Below are 9,060 nucleotides of genomic sequence, written 5' to 3'. Positions count from 1 at the left end.
CATACCTAGAACTTTACCAGAAATTAAAAAAAAAAAAAAGTAGATCCTATACCTGTTCTTCCTTGCAAAAACAAATGAAGAATTTTCAAAGCCTGGGCAAGCCATAGTGCAATGTTGAGGAAGAAGTCAAAAAAAAAAAAAATCAGAGAGGAAATGTCCACTTGAACTTAACTTCAAATATATTAATGGAAACACCTTTTTCCATGACAATCTCATAGGCTTAACACTTATTAGTGCTTTATTAGTACGAGCAGCCTACACCAGTGTTATGGCAGGTTATTAGCACAATAATTTCTAGATAAGAAAGTGGTTACTCAAGTGGTATTACTTACCCTATCTTTACAAAATATGTCACATAAACACAAAGCGCCTACTGTGTATGGCTAAGGACCTCTTTCCCAATGCACATCTCCTGCAGCAGACACCTTCCCAAGGATTCAGACTCCAATCTAGAAAATCATGTATGCACCTATTTAAATTTAAGCATGTGAATAAACCCATTCATTTCAGTGGGAATACTTGCCGCTTAAACTTAAGCATGTGTTTGGGTTAAGGCTGGTGAGGGCCTGTGGTGTAGTGCAGAGAAACTTGCCACCTACTGTTTCATCAACATCATGTTCTACAGCACCTGGGTTTGCTTTGGAAATTGTCCATCTTGTTAAAAAACAGACTCAAACTTGATCAGCTTATAAAATCTTGAATAGCTTGCAGTTGAAGTAGCTCAGCTGTACATGCGTAGGCAAGACAAGTTTTGTGCCAGGAAATAGACTCTCTCATTTTTCAAAATGAGCTTATTTTTTCCCAATTTTTTTTATTCATATCAAGATAAATTATTAGAAGGAAATCACAGTTTATTCACCTCATGAAATATTTACAGTCTTGTTGCTATTTTCAACATATCGATTTGGGCCTCAATTCAGTCCTTGATTTCAAAGGAAATGAGATCAAACCTATAGAACATAAAAACTAAGCTTTCAGCAATGTAGTTCTGTTAAAAATGCTAGCCAAAAATGAATATTTTTGCTTTATTTATATAAGTAATTAAACAGTAATTCTTTTTCATAGTCATAGTATATTTACATAGTCATGTATATTTAGGTTTAACTCCTCTAAACCACATGGAGAGGACCGTAGCTTGAAGTTGCCAGAGAGTTTGGGCCAGGCTCATGTGTCCAGCCTCACCAGTGATTACTCACTGCTCATTCCAGAGCAGCTCATTGTGTTGTGTGTGGCAGACAATGTCAAAAGATCTTTGGTTTCGATCAATAACTCACTGAGATGCAGGTGCATAGCAAGACAGGAAAAAAGCCTTTTGAGGTAAGCCAAAATAACACGCAAATATTTTTAGAAAAGTTAACCTTTGTTGTAGCTTTAGTATTGTGTTACGCAGAGAATCGGCTTTATGCACATGTGCATCTCTGGTTAACAACTCCATTTAAACATTGATGGAATTTTCTACTGCATTTGCTCTGGGGCATGCTTTAAAATGTTCATAACTTCATTATTCTACAATTAACTCTAATACAACCTAGCAAAAATATGTACTATTCACTGGGGACTAATTACATCCTGAGTTTCATATATCAAAGTTTTGTCATTTCTAAGTTATGCTAAGGAGAAAACATCAAGTCAAAACAGCTTTTCTCTTTCTTTATTAAAAAGTGTAATGTTTTCACAAAAGCCAAAATCAGAAACAGTTGAAAGCATTTTACCCAAACTGTAGAAGGGGGGAAATTTACCTTTGAACAGAGACCAGTTATGAATAATCATGAGGCAGAAAGGTGAGAATTTGGAACATGAGCATCTGTAAGCAGGTACTTTCAACAGCAAAAGCTTTCAATCTTTACCCCACATTCATCTCTCTTACCTAGTCTCTCTTCCATCTCACTGCCTTTCTGGTCTTTCTCTCTCCCTTTGTTTCCCTTTTAAGACAGTTACCTATTTGTCTTTGCCTCTTTTCAAAGGTAGTAACCTTCCTTCATTCCTGCCCCCATTGCCTAGTGTTTATTGGTTCTGGAGCTATCTGTTGATACGTGGGAAGCAATAAACTCTTCAATAATTTGAAAGGTGCAATCGTGGGTGTTTAGTATCATTAAAGCAAAATTTGATTTCACTGAACAAGAATCACTAGAGTTGCCTGCATGGGCCTAATGCCAACAAACCAAGTTTTTTAATCTGTACCTTGTCTCATCCTTTCAGCTGTTTGTGGGGACAGCTAAGGCAGGGAAAAAGAGATATAGAAGAGAGGTGGGCAGCAAATCCAATGGCACTTAGAATATCCTAAAAAGAAATGTGATTCATGGGCATGATGATGCTATTGCCATGAATGACACATTTTCAGAAATGTTTATCAGCAATTAATTTGTCCATCATATGCCAATAATTTAGCATGCAACTTTATTTGTTCCTCCATTTCTCTTGTAACCCTCTCAAGTGAACTAGCCAGGTGAATTCTTGGCTATGAACTGAGACATGAATGATCCTACTGGTTTCAGCTGGGATAGAGTTAATTTTATTCACAGTGGCCGATATGGAGCTATATTTTGAATTTGGTCTGAACACAGGGCTGATAACACAGAAATGTTTTGTTATTACTGAGCAGGGCTTACACAGAGCCAAGGCCTTTTCTGCCTTTGTACTTCCACACTGGTGAGGAAGTTGGGGGGGCGTGGGAGGTCAGGAGGAGACACAGCTGGGACAGGAGACCTAAACTGACCAAAGAGATATTCCAGACCATCGTGCTCAGTACACAAAGTGGAGGGAAGAAAGAGGAAAGTGAGGATGTTTGGAGTGATGGCATTTGACTTCCCATGTAACTGTCACATCTGATGGGGCTCTGCTCTCCTAGAGATGGCTGAATACCTGCCTGCCCATGGGAGCACTGAATTAATTACTTGTCTTGCTCTGTTTGTGTGTGCAGCTTTTGTTTTCCCCATTAATCTGTCTTTATCTCAAACTATGGGTTTTCCAACTTTTACTCTTCCAATTCTCTCCCCAATCCTGCTGGTGGACTATGAGCAAGTGGCTGCCTGGGGCTTGCATGCTGGCTGGGGTGAAACCATGACATCTCAATAACCATAGGTCATCCTCAATTGTTTTCTTTTGTCACATATACGGTATTTCTAAAGAGATCTTCAGAGTGTACTGGTCACCTGTGTGAATAAAATTGTTGCTTGAGCTTCATGACTACACTACAGAGGCAGGGTTTATTTCTGTAGCTAGCACAGGCACAGTAAACTACCCACTTTGATGGACTCAATTAGGTTTCTCCCAAGGTAATCAGTGAGCTCTGTGGCAGAGCCTTAAGAATGTTTCGGTTCTGTGAAGCTGATCAAAACCAGATGCCATTAGGAGCTTTAAATCTGACTCTGTCATTTTGCTGTACATAAAGCTTAGCTCCTTGTGCATCCTTATGCAGTGTTAATTTAAATACAAAGCCCTTGGTAGGCTGAACACACCAAACTGCTGACAGATGCAAGTGTGAAGAGTGCACTTTCCCGAAAGGACTGCTCCAAATACATCTATCTCTCCTCAGCAACAGGGTCCCTGCTAAACTGTGTACATGACACTTTATTTCATAACAAATTTGTTCCTCTCTGGCTAAGGCCTTATTCCTGCCCTTTCTGTAAACAGAGGTATGATATGATCAAGTAAAAAAAGTTATGTATCTGTAACTCAATCTGAGCAGAAAGTTATCAATCCACTAACATACAAACACAGTGAGAGATAATGTGTGACCTCCATTCACCTTAATTACAGCTTATTAGAACCTGCTTTGATTCTTACAATGGTGATTCCAAAGCTCTTATCTTACAGGTTAATGAGAATCAGAAATAGACAGTGTTACTAATGGAACTAACAGAGGAAACACCGAAATTAATCATCAACAGCTCCAAAAGCTAACTTTTTTAAGATTAGGTTATGTAAAATAATATACAAAAAAGAAGCAGCCAAAGTGAAATATTATCAAGCGGTAGGCTATTTCCAAGTCCAAAGCAGGTCATCAGTTGCATTTTGAAGGAGGAAATTCAGCTGTCTATTTCTAAGATGAACTATTTTGATCCTTTCAGAAGGTTTCTTTACAATAAAAATTTGGAAAAGGTAGAAATAGAAAATTTTCTCTAAGAAATCAGTCGAGGTTGAATAATGAAACAACTTTGTCATAGTGAACGGAGGAATAATTGGACTTGGTTCTGCAAGCCTTGAAATGAGAAGCTGACACAACTGAAGCCTCTAAACCAATGAAATTTTAAGCTAACTGGCCATACAACCCAAATTTAAGAACTGTCTCTCTTTATCACCCTCTTCAGTCTTTCTAAGCATCATAGTCCCTACTTCTGGAAAAAAGCTTCAGACTGATGAAGTCGGTTCCTGTTGTCCTTGACAAATCTAATTTCCTATAAAGCAGTCAACTGGGGAGGAACGCCTAAAAAGGTTGTTCCTTTGAGTGCTGTAGGTTCAGATCTTTAAAGTAGTTGCTTCTACTGACATCATTACAGTACTGGAAAGAGGACACATGAGAAAAAATAAAACATATGCTGATTTGATAGTACTCTCTCTCTCCTGATTTACTCAGCACATAATTTTTATCCTTTTTCTTCCTCTGACTGAACATATGGTTGTTTCAAATCAGGTGGGTTAAGGAATACTGGCAGAAAAAATAGCTCTTCTGAACTTAGAATTAGTCATCTTCTGAATGAATTCTGATTCATTTTCTGGTGAACTGGAGCTGCAAGACAGCCTTTTCCACTAATTCCATTACATAGGTCTACTATGTCCTACTTAATGCCTTTTCTTCCTGAGCTAAATAGTCTTTACAAATAACTAATCCGTGAGAATTTTGTAGGTCATAACCATTTTCATTGCCATTTTCTAGACTTTTTCATGTTTCTCTTGTGGGCTAGTATCATATTGTCTGAGATAGGCTGGTCAGAAGTTCACTGTACCCAAAATCTGCTGTGCACTGAAATTGCGTAAGACCACATCTCGCTTTCTGTGTTTTTTTCTACTCATTGCTTCAGATTTTCTTTAATTTAATGTCATGCATGGTGGCATGCACATTTTTCCTGAATTAACAATTCATGGGTTGTGATATGATGGACGGTTTCTTTCTATTACAATACATGACATTATCTTTCATTCAGTTGCATTTCCCTATTGATCCTGAGAGGACCTTTAAAATTTATTATGGCACTAATCTCACCTAAGATAGCTAATTTTGACTCACTTGAAAAAGCAGCGATGTCCACCTAACAGTAGGTGAATGATTACCTCAGCAGAAGGGCTGTATGCATCTGTCATTAATAAGCCTACCCACTATGACCTTGTCTGAGCTGATTCCTTTCTTTTCCAATCCCCCAGTGTTCTGTGACAGAATATTTCCCCCTCTAACCATTCAGCATGTGAAAAGTTTGTGTTAAACATGTTGCTACATAAAGTCATTGTGCACCCCAGTCCCTATATTGCAAGGCAGTGAATAAGCATTCGCTGAGTATCTCCTTGATCCATTGATGGCTTCACAGGCCTTCCTTTTCCTTTTTTATCTTTTCCTTTTCCATTTTTCCTTTTCCTTTTCCATTTTTCCTTTTCCTTTTCCTTTTTCTCTTTACCTTTTCCTCTTTTCCTTTTCCTTTTCTTTTCCTTTTCCTTTTCTCTTCCACCTCATCTCTTTTCTGAGCTGATTTCTTTTTTCTTTTGTGTACTTTCTCTCTGGAGAAAAACTGTTTGCCAATCCTGACAATTCTTGTTGCTTTTCGTATTAGTTTGAATACTTTCTTTCTGAGACAGAAAAAACTACTTTCTGCAGTGCCCTTAAAAAAGGGTCTGTATCATGGACTTATAGTTTTAGATAATGTGGTGTTCTTTTTTGTTTGCCTGGCCTTTCCTGATAACTCTTAACATTATCCTTGCCTTTTTTGTATTGCCCTTGAAATTACCTTTTATGGAACTATCCACAGTGCTGATAAGCCCTCTTAGCTGAACAACTTAATAATCTAAAACCGTACATGCTGTGCATTAGGATGGTTTTTTTCTGTATAAGCATTACCTAACATTTATAGACACTGATTTTATATGCTATTTTATCACCAACCAACTCCGCCTTCTAAACTTATTCTGCAACTTTTTGCAGGTAAATGGAAACACTATTCCAGATTTGAGGAATGTAAATCTATTCTGATGAAAATTTGTAACCAAAGTAGAGATAAGAGCATGTTTTGGGGTGAAAGACATGGATGTATTCAGAACATCTATACAGGTCCTGCCTATACAGTTACTCACTCTTACAGTCAACCAGATTTTAAGGGCTGCAGTGAGAGGTCTGAAAAACTTCTGTTGGCCCTACATCTCCTTTACGTGTTTGATACAGGGAGAAGAAAGTGTCTGGAACAGAGTGGCTGGAAGAATTCATGTAAGTATGGAATCAGCTTTCTACAGTTTCTTCCGAGGAAGTGCACCTTTAAGGAAATAGGAACAGCCTTCTCTTACTAAAACTTAATACTCTAATGGTATTTCTTGATCCTCAAAGAAAGAAACAATGGCATGCAGTCATAGATTGTTCTTTCTCTCTCTCTTCTTTTCTTTTTTCTTTTTTTTTCTCTCTCTCTCTGTATTTTCCTTTTATAATTTTTTGACTGTGATATTTTTGTCACACTTTAGCCAGCTCTAATTAGAATATTTTTGCAAACTGGTGAAGCAGGCAACATTTTCAACTTCCCTTTGAACATTTTGTGAGGCAAAACACAGAAGTAACACTTACATGTAGAGAGTTCTGCTGCTGGCCTTGTTCCAAGCATCTTTTGAAACTAACTGTAAGAAATCTAACAGAATTAGGCAAGTTGGACCTTACATACCCATATGGAACTAGAAAATCTAATGACAACACAGCAAACTGTCAGCTGGTTCTTGAATTGTCACACAAGAAAGCAAATCATTACCAGAAAGCTGGTTTATTGAACCTAACTGACATGAACGACAACAAACCAAAATTAGTAAAAGCATGTGCCTAGGGCAATCTACTGCTGTTTATTTATTTTATGTTTCCTAAAGCTCCTTATTCCTTGGTTTCTTTGTTTGATTTTGTAATATAACAGTCTTGCTATGATAAAGTGCTATATTCTGAGGGGACAATTAATGACAATCAAGCACAATATTTTATTTATAGATCAAATAAAACATTTTATTTATAGATCAAATATAACATTCCTTGACAAATTCAATATTTTTAAAAATCCATTATAAATACATAGGTTTACTCTCATGGCATCTTATTTCCTCTAGTATGAGGAAAAAAAAAAGACAATGGATTTTTCAGAGTACTCACTTGCTTTGTAGATGAGGCTGAGAAGGTATGAAGATTTACAGTTCCCTGGAACCCACTGCCAGCCCTGAATAGGACAGAGCTCCTTGCTTGGAATGTATGATTTCCCACTTCATTCCCAAGTATAATGGATCAGAGGATGAATCCATTCCCTGGTTGGCTCAGTTCAAGCTAGGAATCATTTACTAGTGAACCACAATCTGCCTCTGTTCAGACATTCAGATGAGCTAACACATTCTTCCTAATTTTGTTTGGTCTTTATTTGCCTCTGAAACGTTTGTGTCTCATTCCTTATTTATCCAATAAATAGAATTTGAAGGAAAGCTTAAGCATGAAGCCATGAACATCACATTCAGCATCCAGGTGACCCTGGCATACATAGTCCTGGAGGAGACTCTGAAGCTTCCTAGTACTTAAGTTTTAAGTAGTCTTCCAGGCTGTTCCAGGCTGCCCTTCCTACTTGTTCCCATGCTCAGACCCATCCTTTACTATCTCAGGCCTTGACCAAGTGAGACATGACCTAAAAAGCCCTAACCAGCCGCACAGCAGAGGCAGATGGAGGTGGTTCATCTCCTGCTGAACCCCTGCCCAGACACCAGTGCACTCAGTTGGGAATGAGGCATGCAGTGTCCAATGCTTTTTGCACACCCCAGAGGACAGTAAAATATAAGGGCAAAAATCATAGAATAATAGAATCATTAAGGTTGGAAAGGCCTCTAAGATCGTCAAGTCTGACTGTCCACCTCCCACCACCTAGCATGTCCATCACTAAACCATGTCCTCAAGTGCCATATCCATGTTTTTTGAACACTTCTGGGGATGGCGACTCAATCAGTTCCCTAAGCATTCTGTTCCAGTGCTTTATAACCCTTTCCATTAAGAATTTTTCCCTCATATCTAATCAAAATCCCCACTGGTGTACCTCAAGGCCATGTCCTCTTGACCTGTCACTTGTTATGTGTAGAAGATACTGACCCCCACCTGGCTGCAACCTTCTTTCAGGGAGTTGCAGAGAGTGATAGTCTCCCATTAGCCTCTTTTTCTCCAAGCTAAACAACCCCGGCTCCCTCTAAATTTCGTCATTGGGCTGTGAGGTGGACTTCTTTGACTTCTGTGGCTTTACTTTTAATGCATATGGATACAAACCCTAACTGATAATTTGGCCCACTATATATGACATGTATTTACAACATAAACCAATGATTATATTACCACACAGTACAGCAAATTGTTTTTTTAGGCAATAAAAATGCATTATCAGCTCCAAAGGAGCAATTACACTGCACACTGTGAAAGTATATTAAGAATAACACACAGAACTCCGCTCAGTCTAAATTAGTCTATTGACATGATGGCAGCTCTGAAGATGGAAAAGTGCAGGGGATTCAGGCACTCTGTGCATTGAATTCTCATCAGGAGAACTAAATGGACATAAAAACATCAGTGAAGACATTGGAGGCAGAACTTCCTCTGATCTAAAATACTGATGATTTCAGTAAATCTAGGTTAATTTAAGCCAACTGTTCTTTACTCCTTAACAGAGGTAGAGACTGGTATAAAGGGGGGTGTGTTCGCTTTATTTATTTAATCAAAGGGAGCTTGCCAGCCTAGTTCCTACTTTGTACCAGCACAACACATGTGCCTCATACAGCAACACTTCAGAACTTGCTCTGAGCACACAGGGCCCTTGTGGCACGGGTGGCCCTGCCTCCTGCATGTGTCCTCCTCTGCAGGCAGTGTGG

Source organism: Corvus kubaryi, unplaced genomic scaffold (assembly GCF_017639235.1).
Source record: "Corvus kubaryi isolate FWS band 111438036 unplaced genomic scaffold, C.kubaryi_AGA036_p1.0 split1-37296, whole genome shotgun sequence".
Classification (NCBI taxonomy): Eukaryota; Metazoa; Chordata; class Aves; order Passeriformes; family Corvidae; genus Corvus; species Corvus kubaryi.
The sequence above is the reverse complement of the archived record's forward strand: the minus strand, read 5'-3'. Positions refer to the sequence as shown.